Here is a 14009-nt window from a genome sequence, read left to right as displayed (position 1 = left end):
TCTCTTAATACCCAGATTCAGAACTGCCTTAGTACTTCTGCTGCATTTGATTGGCCAAAGCAAGCCACAAGGCCAGCCAAGATTCAAGGGGATGTGGAAATAGGCTCCTCCTCCCAATGGGAGGAGCTACCCAATGAGGAAGCAAAGAACAAGGGTAGTAGGGGCGTAGAACTGGGTCCGTTTTGCAGTTAATCCACACCACCCCTCTTTCTTCTCTGGGAGTTTTTGATAATCACTCCCTGTCCCTCCCTGGTCATTCCAAGTCAGTCTACAGTCCTTGCCCCCAGGCTTGGCCCCTGTAGAAGTTCTTCCTGCCCAGGTTTAATCTCTAAGGTCCTGAAGGATCTGTAGCTTGTGTTGTTCAAAACCCATGCTCCTGACAAGGCTTCCCTTCCTCCTCCACTTTGGGGTATGACCGGAACTGGGATTTTTTTTACTGACATAATTGGCTCTCCTAATAGTGAACTGAGAGTCGGTGTCAGCTACGGCAGGGCAGAAGTTAGTCCATAGGGTGCCCTGCAGCATGGCTTGAGCTCGCTCAGTGCCCTTTTGTGCAGTGTCCAACCTGCACAACCATACCAGCCAGCCCTGATTAGGGGATTGGAGAGGAAAAGGGGAGAGAAAAAGAAGGAGAAAGGAATTCCACTGGGAACCAGGGCACTTTTTAACTTTAGCCCTCTGATGAAATGAAGGGCCTTCCTCAAACTGATGAGGGACCCTGGGGAGCTGCAACCCAGCAACCTAAGAGGGAAACCCACCCAGACAGACAGCCTGGCTTCTGTAGACCAAGGATGGACCAGGCCCTGTTGCGGAGGGGAGGGGGACCAAGAGAAGGGCGAGTAGAGTAGGAAGGTCCCAGCTGAACCGACCCAGTCAGTTTCCCCATCCCTACCCCCATCCTTTATCCCGGGGAAATAAAGTGCAGCTGGGTTCTTGGTTGCCATGGCGACTGCCACAAAGAATTTGGGGGGGAACACCCTGGGGGCATGAAGAAGCAATTTGCTCTCAGCTTTGGGAAGCAGGGGGTTGGGGGGAGAACGCTAATGAGCATCTCCTGAGGAGGAAAAAGCAGAGAGAGAGCGCGAGCCCGACCAGGGTAGGGTCCAGGAGTCTGGAGCCTTCCGTAGCTCCCACCAGCCATCCGAAGGGAGAGGGGTCCAGGGCATCTCCGGCTCTGATGTGGAGGTTTCTAAATCTAAGCCCTCAATTCTGAGGCCCACCAGGGCAGCTGCGTGCTCCCCACCCTAAGCCTTCTACACCCCTCGTTGGCGGGAGAGGGGCTGGGCCTCCATATGGATTCCTTTTTTTTTTTTTTTTTTTTTTTTCCAGTTTTATTTCCAATTCCTTGGGACAGGGCACTGGCTGGGAGACAGCACAGGAGGCCTGACATCCATCAGATTTTCCCAAACCCAGGCAGTGGCCCAACCTCACTCCCCAGCCCCTCCCCTCCCATTAAGGCTGCGATGGAAAGGTCCAGACATCCTCAGGTGTGGGGAGGAGAGCGAATTTAACCCCCCCAGAGGGAAACTGCAGCCTAGTTCCCCTCCTTCTAGTTTCCCTAAACCTCCAAGAAAGCAGAGTGTGGTGGCAGCTGCGGGTTTTTTTTTTTTTTAATCTGTTAATAAAACGCAAGTGAATCAAATCCGCTCCGAGGGAAAGGGGCGGGGGGTGCGGCGAGGCATGGGCCATGGTGTTTGCAGAAGTTGGAAATTTAATAAGAAGGAAAAATAAAAATAGCCACTGTGCTGGAGAGACAGAGAGAGGGCTGGAAAAGGTAGGCGGGTGTGGGACTCCAGGTAGGTGGAGACACGTGCAGAGGGGAGATGGGGTGAGGGGCTGGGGAAGATGAGGGCCCCCAGAGTCTGGAGGGGCCTGGGCTGCATAGCTAGGGGCAACAGGAAGGGAGAGTTTGGGGCACCACCCAGAGTGGCCCAGTTTTCTGGCAGATTTTCCACAGGGGTTATTGGGGCATGGAGATTGGGGAATGGCCATCTGAAAGCCTAGGTCAGGGGGTACAACTCCTGATTTCTTATAGTCCCTACCTCCTGACTGCTCAGGTGATGCACCACATAGGCAGGGTTGCCATGAACAGCTGTGTAGGTTGTTCACTGCACAAGGGTACAAGTCCTGGGATAGACTATGGATCATGGACCAGTGAGAAATGAAAGACTAGTGCCAAGGGGCATGATGCCATCAAATCTCCCCCAAAGCCAAAAGTCTTGCATTTATATCAGAGGTCCATGATCCACAGTCTATGCCAGGACCAGGACAATAGTCGCAACAGCATCTCCCTGTGCCTCAGTTTCTGCACTCGAAAAATGGGGATAACATTTTTTATTAAATGAGTGAATAGGGTGGCAGATAAGACAAGAAGTCTTATCTAATTTGCTGTTGTGACTTAATCCTCACAGGGAACCCCAATGACATCAAAAATGTTATCTCCATTTTTCAAGTGCAGAAACTGAGGCACAGAGAGATGAACTGTCTTGGCCAAGATGACAAGAGGCAGGATTGATTTGGATTTGATCTGGGTTTGAACTCAGGACGCCTGTGTGCAGATTCAGGTGGGTGAGGTCTATGAGCCTCTTCCAAGGCCAGACCTCGATGGGGGTCCCCAGGCCTCCATTCCTGCCTTGGAGCTGCCTCTTTTCCGGGGGCTCAGGGAGGGGCCGAGCTCAGCGGAGGGTCCCCCGCTCAAGGGAGTCAGCGTTGGAGGGTGATTGATGGCTTAATATCTCACACTGCGACCCGGGCCCCTTCTCGCCCATGCCGTGGCAGGAGGGCCCCCAGTGAGAGGCAGAGACGGGATAATTCAGTTACCGAAAAGAGAACGAAAATTTCAGAGAGAAAGAGAGGCACAGATCAGGAAGCTGGGCTGGGCTCACATGAAAGGAGGAGGCAGGTCCCAATCCTGTTGGGGGCTGGGGTCTCCCAGCTCCTCTCCAGCCTCCATCTGACTTCCTGTCTTGAAACGGAGAGCTCAGATGCATTGAGTAAGGGGCCTCAGGGCAGGATCACAGACTCAGAGAAGGCAGCATATGGCCTCCACCTGAAAAGGCTTGATGGAGGCTGGGGAGACACGGGAGGGAGGCGCATGCTGGTGAAGCTGGAAGCTGGAGGCGGCTGGGGGTTCAGAAAGAAGCCTCAGGTCACCCTTGGCTTGATTCCTTTCTCTCTCTCTCTGTCCACTCTCATCCAAACCTTGGACTTCACTTCTTCCCACCTCCATGGCCAACACACCTGTATCTCAGGTTCTGGAGGTTAGAAGTTTGGTTCGGGTCTCAGTGGGCTAAGATCTAGGTGACAGCGACTTGGAGGCTCTAGGGAAGGTTCTGTTAACTGCTCATTCGGGTATTGGCACGATTCAGCTCCTTGCAGTTGTAGAAGTGAGGTCTCCCTTTTCTAGCTGGCTGTCCGAGCCAGCACTCATTGGCTGGTGGCCCCTCCCTCCATCGTCAAAGCCAACAAAGGGGAGTCCTTCTAACAGGGCGTCTCTCTCATTCCCTTTCTGCCTCCCTCTTCCACATTTAAGGGCTTGTGTGGTTAGATTGGACCCACACCATAATGAGGATAACTCTGTGTGAAGATCCTTAACTTAATTACATCCTCAAAGTCCCTTTTGCCAGGTGAGGTAACATATTCACAGGTCCCAGGGATTAGGACATCTTTGAGGGGGCATTATTCTGTCTACCAAGCTCCTCACTCAGAGCAAAATCCCAGGTCCTGACTGAAGCCATGAGGCCCTGCACACTCTGCCCTCATCACCTCTCTCCCCTTATCTCCCTCCACTTTCTCCCTCTTAATCCCTCTTTCCTGCCACATGGGCCTCCTTGTTCTCCAAACTTGCCAGGCACATTCCTGCCTCAGGGCCTTTGCACAGGCTGTTTTCTCTGCCTGTATCTTCCTGTCCCAGATATCCACATGCCTCCACCCTCGCCTCCTCCAGGTGTCCCCTCACATGTCCTCTCCCCAGGGAAGCCTTCCCTGACACACACAACCCCCCTCGCCCCAATTTACAACCACCACAGATTCCCATCACTGCTCTATTTTTCTCCATTGCACTCACCACCCAGGGATATGCTGAGGATGTTTACTTGTTATTTGTCTTGGCACCTGTCTGGCTCCCTCATTCCAGTATCAGCTCCATCTGGGAAGTTCCCTGCGGACTCCTCAACGCCCTCTACCCCCACTCCAGCCCCTGACACACAGCAGGTGCTTAATGAGAGTTCGTTGAGTGAATGAGGGTTGGCAGGCAGGGCCCCAGCTCAGAGAGGGACTCAGGGGCCCCGTGGAAGGCAGGAAGACAGGTCAAGAGGGGTCAGTATGAGGGAGGGCAGAGCAAAAATGAGCCCTTGAAAAATCCTAGAGGTCAAGAGAACTCTGTAATAAAACATGAACCAGCACGGATCAGTCCTACTCGCGTTGTGAGATCCATCGCAACCCTAGTTTGGCTTACTTCTGCCCCTGTAATGTGCTTAGGTTGGGGGAGGTGGGGCGGAGCACCTCCCCCGCCTGCCACCACCAAATAAACTCCACCTCTCGGCTTCCCCCCCGCTCATCTCAGGTAACGGATGCTCCTGGGGTTGCCTTAGGTCACATGGCAGCTTGGGCACGATTCAGAATGTTCAGACCCAAGCCCAGAGCGATGAAGTTTAGACTTAAATACTCTCCCCCATCCCCAGGGCCAGGTTCTGGGTCCCCAGAGTGGTGCTGGCTTCATCCTCACCTCTGCCCTTCCTCATCTTTCCCGTCACACTGTTAAAGAAAACCAGAGCCTGATGCACAAAGTGGTGAAGATACATTTTATTTTTTAAAACAACTCTCGCAGGAGAGGAAAAGAGACCTCGGTATAGAGGTGGGCTCAGTTCAGAGCACAGCCTGGGCGTGTGGGGATTGGCAGCCAAGGAGCAGGGTCGGGGGCAGTGGCTGGAAAATTACTAAGAGGAAACGTCAGAGGTAGCAGGGCTTCTGGCTCCAGTGACTTCGTTGGATTCTTGCGAAAGCTAGATTCTGCAAGGAAGGACCCTGGTCCTTTCTCAAAGCCTAGCTGAAAAGATCGCTCAGAGGAGCCCGAGTGAAGTTAGGTCAAGGAGACAATCTTTGTCAAGACCCAGGATCTGAGCTCAGGGAGGGGAGGGGAGTGGTGGTCCCCCAAAGGATATGCCCACGCCCTACCCTACCCTCATCCCCAGAACCTCCGACTATGAACTTATTTGGGGAAAAGGTCTTTGCAAATGTGATTAAGTTAATAATCTTGAGATCCTCCTGGATTATCTGGGCAGGCTTAAATTCTGTGACAAGCCTCCTTAGAAGAGACAGAAGAGAAGAAAGCAGACACAGAGGGAGACAGAGGCAGAGATTGGAGCGATCCAGTCACAACCAAGGAACGCCCGAGTCACTAGAAGCTGGAAGAGGCAAGGAAAGATTCTTCCCTAGAGACTTCAGAGGGAGCACGTGCTGGCCAGACACCTTGACTTCACATTCTGGCCTCCAAAACTGTGAGAGAATATGTTCTTGTTGTTCATGGTCCTGGTTTCCTGGGGTCAGATGGTTCCTGTGAACTGGTTCCGCTGTCAAATGACACTGCCTTTCAGGGCCTAGCAGGTGTTCAGAGTGGAGCCTTTCTCTTGTATATACTTTGAAGGAACCCTCTGACCTGGCCCCTGGCACTCCCTTGAGACCTGCTTTCTGCTCAGTGTGACTCTCTCCCTCATGGAAACCAGTCATATACTGGAAACTGGAGTCCCAACACCTCCTCCAGGGAGCCCTCCTGGATGCACCCCATATTTGGATCCACCAGAGCAGTCACTTTTCTCCAGCCCTTCACAGGTCATGAAGTCCCCAAAGTCCAGGGGACCCGCAGTAGATTCTCCAGGCCATCCTGCTAGACGTCCTTCCTACCCTGGCTTGAGGTGAGGGAGGCACCCGGGCCTGTCCCCTTTCTCTTGAGGGGGAGAGCATGAGACTTATAGCACAGTCCCCTCTGAAGAAATCCTCTCCAAACCTGCCTTCCCCAAACCTTTCAGACCCTGGTCAAGGCAAAAGGCACGAAACCCACTGGGATCCATCAATGTTAGAAATCTTCTCTGTGGTCTGGCACCTGCCACTGTTGGCTGTGTCTACTTATTTCAGGACTCAGTGAAAACGTCCATCTTAGTAGCATCCTGTTACTCTAGTAATATCCAACTTTGAGGATCACAGTTGTTGCCCCCTAAATATTCTCAGTTCTCCACCTTCTGAGCACATGATGGGTGGCACTTCCTGGTTGCCTTGTGATTGGCTGGAGCCATGTGATGAGTTCTGACCAATCGGCTGCAAGCACAAGTGATGATGTCACTGGCCAGGCTGGAGCATTTAATTGCGGGTGCAAGACCCTTCGCTCTCTTTCTCCGCCACAATGACTAGGAACATTCCAGAGAGTTGCTGCCTCATCAGCCTGAGTCCTGCCAGAAGGGTGACCCAAAAAGAGACCCCAGGTGACCCCAAATGGTCATGTAGCATGAACAAGAAAGAAACTATTAAGTCACTAAGATGTTGGGGTTGTTTGTTATTGTAGCATAACCTAGCATCTCACTTAGTATATTTGAATTCCATGGTTGCTGTAACAAGTCACCGCAGACTTAATGGCTTAATACTCACTGGGCTGAAACCAAGGTGTTAGCAGGACCCTGCTCCTTTGAGGGGCTGTAGGGCGAAGCTGTTTTCTGGCCTTTAACAGCTTCTAGAGCCATGTCCTTTTCATTCCTTGGTTCACGGAGACTTCTTCTATCCTCAAAGCCCGCTGAAGAGCATCGTCAGCTCTCTCTCTGTCTGCTTCATTGTCACATGATCTTCTCTTCTGTTTTTGTAGTCTCATCTCCCTCTGCTTCCCTCTTATAAGGACACTTGTGATTGCATTTGGGGCCCACCCAGCTAATCCAGCATAATCTCCCCATTCCAAGAGGCTTAACTGAGTTCCATCCGCAAAGCTTCTTTGGCCATAGCAGGTCACATTCCTAGGTCCCAGAGATCAGGAACCAGTATCTTTGGGTGGCTATCATTCAGCCTACAACAGTGGGTTCCCTAGAAGCCAGGATTCAGGTGAAAATTGTTTATTTGGGAAGTGACTCCGGGAAGGAGAGTGAGGAAATGGGGAAACCAAGAATGGGTATGTTACTGAGATTACTGCCATGGACAACTGAGGCTCAATCCTACTGGAGAATTCTGGGAAAGAGTGTGGAACTGTGCAGTAAAGGATTAATCAACCAAAGACAAGCCTTGGTGGGGAGGATATAGCTTAGTGGAAGAGTGCGTGCTTAGCACGCACAAGGTCCTGGGTTCAATCACCAGTCCCTTCAAAAAATAAATAAATAAGTAAACCTAATTATTTCCCCAACACCCCCCCCCCCATCCACCAAAAAGACAAGTCTGGCCTTTGCCCTTAGCTCCCAGTAGGTGACCTCTAAGCCCTAGGAATGTCTTGCCTGATAAGAGTATCTTTGTTTATCTGGGGGCCTTGGTGATGCCAGATAGTTGATGCTAACACTGTGATTTATTTTCAGAGGCTTAAGCCACACTGGATAGTAACAGTGTTATCTATGGTGGGGGCCTTGGACCACCCAGTATCAGCTTGACCTCTGGAGGGGCTGGAGACTGAGTTCAGCCATATAGATGGTCAACCATGTTTATGTGACCAAGACCCACTAAAAACTCTGGGCACTGATGTTGGAGTGAGCTTCCTAGGTTGGCAGTATACCATGGGTGATGTCCCACATCACGCTGGGAGAAGTTAGCACTGTATGCTTGACTCCACTGGGAGGGAACAATGGAATGTTTGCTTCTGGTTTCAGGAGCAAAATTAACAGAACATGCACCTGTTGCCTTGGCTGATTTTAATCTGTTCTTTCCCTGTAATAAACCATAACCATGAGTACGAGAGCTCTCAGTGAGAATGATCAAAACTGAAGGAAGTCTTGGGAACCCCAAACTTGCTGTTGGTAGAAGTGAGGTTTGGGGGACCCCAATATTTGCAACTGGTAGAAGTGAGAGTGGTCTTGGGGACTCTTAAACTTTGCAACAATGCACCTCAGAGTTGTTCCACCCAAGATGTGATAGAGCTGGGGTATTTATGCTCCAACTCTCATCTGTCATTGGCTGAGAATTCTCCCAAGGGCATTAACTCCCACATGACTTCTCGTGAGAAAAAGCCCTCAGACAGAGAGTGGCAGGCCTGGCAGTGCTGGCACAGCAATGTCAGGGGGACATGAGCAGGACACCCACGGTGTTTGTTCATCCAGCCTGTCCTGACTAATACTTTGATATTTATTGAGAATTTTGTAAGTGTTAGGCACTGTTCAAGCCCTTTATTTCCTTAGGGTCCTCAAGATACCCCATGGTCTATTAATAAGCCTATCCTTCTGATAAAGAAACTGAAGCACAGGGAGGTTAAGCCACTTAAATAAGGTACATCAATCAGCTTGAGCTACCATAACAAAATACCATAGACTGGGTGAGTTAAACAACAGAAATTTATTTCTCATAGATCTGGGGACTAGAAGTCCAAGATAAAGTTGTCAGCTTCTTTGGGTTCTGGTAAGGGCTCTCTTTCTGGCTTGTAGATGACTACCTTCTTGCTGTGTCCTCACAAGTTGTAGAGAGAGAGCATTCTCCTGTCTCTTCTTAAAAGGACACTAATCCTGTTGGATCAGGGCTCCACCCTTATGACCTCATTTAACCATAATTATCTCCATAAAGACCTGGACTCCAAATACAGTCACATTGGTGATTGGGGCTTTAACACATGAATTTGGGGTTAACACATTCAGTCGATAGCCCAGGATCACAGAGCTGTTTAGTGCTAGAGTAGAGATTCAAACCCAAGCTACTACCCACTGCTCCTTACAGCCAATGGAGCTGCAGAAAGCCTGCAGAGGGGAAGGGAGAGTGGATGAGGGAGGGAAGGTGGGGATCATGGGAGTGGCCTGATCTATTCCCAGGAAGACTGAGACTGGGGGAACCTGAACTTCAACCTGCTTGGGACCAAGATCACCCCAAAATTTTGCAGCTTGAGTGGTTGCTTTAAACTCTAAATTGGACCCAGTCACTCTCTTGCTCAGAACCCACCATTGGCTTCTTATCACTCTTAGAAAAAAATGGGCCCCTCCCCACAGCCTATAAGACCCTGTTGCCTCCCTGCCCTCATCTCTTACCACTGTCCTTTTCCCTGACCTCACTCCAGCCCCCTTGATGTTTCCCAAACATGCCAAATGAGTTTCAGCCTCAGGGCCTTTGCATATGCTTTCCCTCCCAACAGGAAAAATCTACCCCCTGGAATTTGCAGGGCTTGCTCTCTCTCTTCATTCAAGTTTCTGCTTGGGGCACAGAACATTTCCAAATTTTCCTTTTTCTTTTTGGTAAGCAATTATTTTTCATTATGATAAAATACACATAATGTAAAATTTTAGCACATTAAGTACATTCACAATGTCATGCAACCATCACTACTGTCTAGCTCCAGAACTTGTCATTCTCAATGGAAACCCCACATTCATTAAGTAGTGACTTCCCATCCACCTCTCCATTTTCTTTGTCTTTTGTATTAATAGGACAACTCCATTTTTAAGAGGGACCACACAGCCATCCAGGAAAAAGACTACATTTCCCAGCATTCCTTGAAACTGTGGCCATGTGACTGCATTCTGGCCAATGGCATGTGAGCAGCAGTGATGTGTGCATCTTCTGGGCAATGCCCTTGACGGGGAAGGAGCAGAGACTTCACCTGACCTTTCCCCTCCAGCTGGCTGGAAGGTGAATGTGAGGAATCATCTTGGCCCACGTTAGAGATGGAAGATCAGAAGACAGAGCCTTAGTCCCCCCTCCCCCCAACAATGTAGCTAACCATTCCAGCCCTGGACCATTTACATCTGGATTACTAACTGAGTGCTAAATGAAGTTCTCTCTTTTGGGTGGGGAGGTAAATAGGTTTTACTTATTTTTTTTAGATGGAGGTACTGGGGATTGAACCCAGGACCTTGTGTATGCTAAGCACAAGCTCTACCACTGAGCTATATCCTCCCTGAAGTTATCTCTTTTTGAGCCACTGTAATGTTGGGTTTCTGTTCCAGCAGCCAAAATAATATTGGAACTAACACAAATTTGGTAACAGAACCTAAAATACATGGCATTTCCTTACTAAGTGGGCAGCTGGGGAGGACTTGGCTATGACAGGCTGGGAAGCTGACGGCTCTTGTTATGCAGGGATAAAACCTTTAGGAAGCCTGCTGATATAGACTGAATGTGTGAGTTCCCCCAAATTCAGATGATGAAACCAAATCCCCAATGTGACAGTATTAGGAGGTGGGACCTTTGGGAGGTGATGAAGTCATGAGGGTGGAGCCCTTGTGAATGGGATTAGTGCCCTTTTGAAAAAGACCCCAGAGAGCTCCTGGCCTCTTCCACCGTATAAAGATACAGGAAGAAGACAGCCATCTACGAAGCAGGCTCTCACCAGACACCAAATCTGCCAGCGCCTTGATCTTGGACTTCCAGCCTCCAGAACTGGGAGAAATAAATGTCTGTTGTTTATAAGCCACCCAGTCTGTGGTATTCTCAGCCCCAACAGACTGAGACACCTGCCATCTGTGATATCCTTGAAGACAGCCTGCAGCTCTAGGGAGAGGGGTTGGCTTTGTGGAAAACAGGTCATGCACCAGCTCTGGCTATTATGTGAGTCAGAAATAACCTTGGGTGTCCTTTAAGCTACAGCAATGTTTCCTTCACTCTCTATATCCATTCAGCTCCTGAGTTCAGAAGGCAAGAGTCTGGAAGGCAAGTTCAGACAGTGATCAAGACTGCATTTTCCAACAGCAAACGTTTGGACAGTGAGGGAACCGGCAGTGGTGGAGGGGGGCTTGATGTTACAGCAGCCTAACATTTACCTGAGCTAATACCCACAAAAGAAAACTGCTTCCTTCATTGACTATGGTAGGGGCTTCAATGAGGGAACACATGTAAAGCACCCAGCACGTGCCAGGCACATAGTAGGTGCTCAATAAATGTTCACTGTTACCCACCAACCACCACCACCGCCTCTGGTTAGGAAAGGAGATGTTCCTTCCCAAACTGCCTGGGGAAAAGCCTTTGGTATCTCTTTTGTTTCCAGACAAGATGCCTTGTCCCCAGATTGGCTTCCTCTGCAGCCACAGCTCCCATCTGGCGGACCCTCTCCCTACAGCTCACTCTCTCTTTCTGGTTCTGGTAATGGTGTTTCCTCCCTGTGCCCCTTCTTGCCTGGTTCCTTTCAACTTGCCCTTGTCCCTTCCTTGAACTCCCCGCTACTAATGCAGTGAGCATACGGCTAGCATCCAGCTGCCCTGACCAGGGCCAGTTTCTCACCAAACTTTTTATGAACCTCCCCTGACTACTAAGTGGTTAAAAATATCCACTCCGCCCAGGCAATTTTGCTAAGCTGGTGTCAGGGGGAGAAAGGGAGACGCGGGAGAGCTCACAAATGAAGCAAATTGCTGAAAATCGGATTTTTACTGTCTTATCTAGGAGCCACATGAGAGGAGAGGAGATTGCAATTTCTGCCGGAACTTTCTCACATCCCCATGTCTGGGGCAAGAAAGCGGTGGAGAGCAGGGGAGGGGTGAGTGAGAGAAGACGGGAAGAGAGAACAGACGGAAAGACGGGGGAGGGAGCAGGGGCGGGGGGGGTGGAGAAAAAAATGAACAGGAGGAAAGGAAAATTAGGGGCAGCACTGAGAAAAGCATTGGTGGGGGGGGGGTCCCCGGGAGGCTTGGGTGCTACAACCCCAGGCAGGGGCTGTACCTCTTTCAAAGCCCCTTCGCCCACGGCATCCAATTTTAATTGCCCAGCTCGCTCATGCAATAGTAGGAAGCACTCACCCATTTGACTGATGAGAAAAGGCTTAGAGGAAGGAAGACTTTGCTCCAGATCATAGAGCTAACTTATTAGTCACGGGAATGACCAAATAAGAGTCTAGAACAGCCGAGCGGTGGGGGAGATTTTTCTGTAAAGGATCTGAGAGTAAATATTTTCAGCTTTGCGGGCTATAGGATCTCTGTTGCAAGGCTCAACTCTGCCATTGTAGACTGACAGCAGCCATAGACTACCCGGGAAGGAATGAGCGTGTCTGTGTGCTAATAAAGCTTTATTTACAAAACCAAGCGGCCCACTGGATTTGGCCTGGGGGCCTTAGTTTGCAAACCTCTGGTCCAGAGCTGTACTGCCCAGTATGGTAGCCACAAGCCACATGTGGCTATTTATCCTTAAATTCATTTGAATGAAACAAAGTTAAACATCCAGTCCCTCAGTTGTACTAGCCAGGTTTCAAGAGCTCAGTGGCTGCACGTGGCCATACATGGTGGCTACTCAGTTGGACAGCCCAGAAATGGACCATCTTCATCATCACAGAAAGTTCTATTGCACAAGGCTGCTCTGGAGCTTTTGTCTCTAGATCATGTGTTTAAGGAGTTAAAGAAATGATATTTGGGTCTGTGGAAAAGACTTTACACTTCCATTTATTCAGTCAACAAACAGTTGTCCACGCTGTCTGGATGCCAGATCCTGCTGTTGGTACTGGGGACACAGAGGAGTCTGAGAAAGGGTTATTCCTGGTTCATTTATTGCTTTATTGTCTCTCTGAGTTGTCCCTCTACCCATATAGCTGTATGGCTCCCTCCAATGCTTCATTCAGGTTTCTGCTCCCTTTCCACCTCCTCCAGGAAGCCTTCCCTAACCACATTAGCTAAAGAGATAGCTCTTCCTCATGCTCTTTATCCTGCCTGATTTCTCTTCACAGCTCTCCCTGATGCTATATGTCCACTTATTTGCTTATTTGTTCTCACCTCCTCCACCAAAATTGAAAGTCCATTAGGGCAGGGGTTTAATTCTGCTTTCCTTTCACAGGAGAGGTAGTTGTGACCCCCTGCTTTGGAACAGAGTGCCTGAGTTTGCATACTGCCCTCCCCTCTTACAGGCTGTGAGATGTTTAACAAGATGCTTGGGCTCTTGTCTGTCTCTGTTTCTTCACTTGTAAAATGGAGCTAATAATAGTGCGTTGAATGGTGGCCCCAAAAAGATATGTCCATGTCCTAATTCCTGGACCCTATGAATGTGACCGTATTTGGAAAAAGAATCTTTGTGGATGTGATTAAGTTAAGGATTTCGAGATGAGGTCATCTTGGATTGCCTGGGCCAGCTCCAAATCCAATGACAATTATTCTCATAAAAGAAGAGAAAGGGAGACAGGTAATAACATGATCTAACCCAGAAGTGACACATGTTAGTTCTGTTCAAAATTCATTGGCCAGAAACCATGTAACCACTTAATTACAAGGGGGCCAGGAAATGTGATTCTTCCCAGAATGAGGAGGACTGGAAATATGTGGAGAATAGCAGTCATGACTTAACCACTGGTGGAGAGCCACAAACCCAATGTTTAGTGACTGGGTAGATAATGACCCTCTAAAGTAGACTGTAAAGGTAGGGATGGGGGAATGCTAAGACTTTCCTGTGCATTGGTCTGATGGCTGCTAAAGGCAGTGGACAGGTGACCCTAGACAAGAGCCAGGAACTGAGAGATGAGAGCAGGTGAAAGTCCACATGGCCAGGCTGGAGATCTTCCTTTCAGTAGCCTGATATTCCATTCCTCCCCAGAATCTCATAGTATTGGGTAGGCTCAGGCTAGGAAGACAGAAGCCACCCTAGGTATTTCTACAGGAAGGGATTTAATGCAGGGAAATCAGAGCCTGCAAACTCACTAGGAGGTCTGAGGGACGTCCCACCAGCAACCAAGAAGGCAGAGCATACAGGAACCATGAAGAATTCCTGTTGGCTATCTCAACTCCCAGTTCTCAACATCAAAGTGGGCAATTTGAAGGATGGTGCCCAGAAAGTGTCAGCCAAACCTTACAACCGTCATTTGCCAAGGCCTGATTCTCTGCTTTCCATGGACCAGAACAATGATGGCTTCTGTTTCTCTTCTGCCTGATAAATCTTGCATGAAT

The 14009-nt window shown here is 49.5% G+C and overlaps 1 long non-coding RNA gene across 1 annotated transcript; it reads left to right on the top strand.

Annotated features, from left to right (window-relative positions):
* Positions 1-5509: 5509 nt before the first annotated feature.
* Positions 5510-9926, top strand: LOC135319466 (uncharacterized). The gene is made up of 2 exons (XR_010378081.1): positions 5510-9392; positions 9585-9926. It is a non-coding gene; the product is annotated as an uncharacterized LOC135319466 (long non-coding RNA).
* The last annotated feature ends 4083 nt before the right edge of the window (positions 9927-14009 follow it).

The sequence above is a fragment of the Camelus dromedarius genome, chromosome 27 (assembly GCF_036321535.1).
Source record: "Camelus dromedarius isolate mCamDro1 chromosome 27, mCamDro1.pat, whole genome shotgun sequence".
NCBI lineage: Eukaryota > Metazoa > Chordata > Mammalia > Artiodactyla > Camelidae > Camelus > Camelus dromedarius.
Note: the sequence above shows the minus strand (reverse complement) of the source record. Positions and strands in the feature narration are given on the sequence as shown.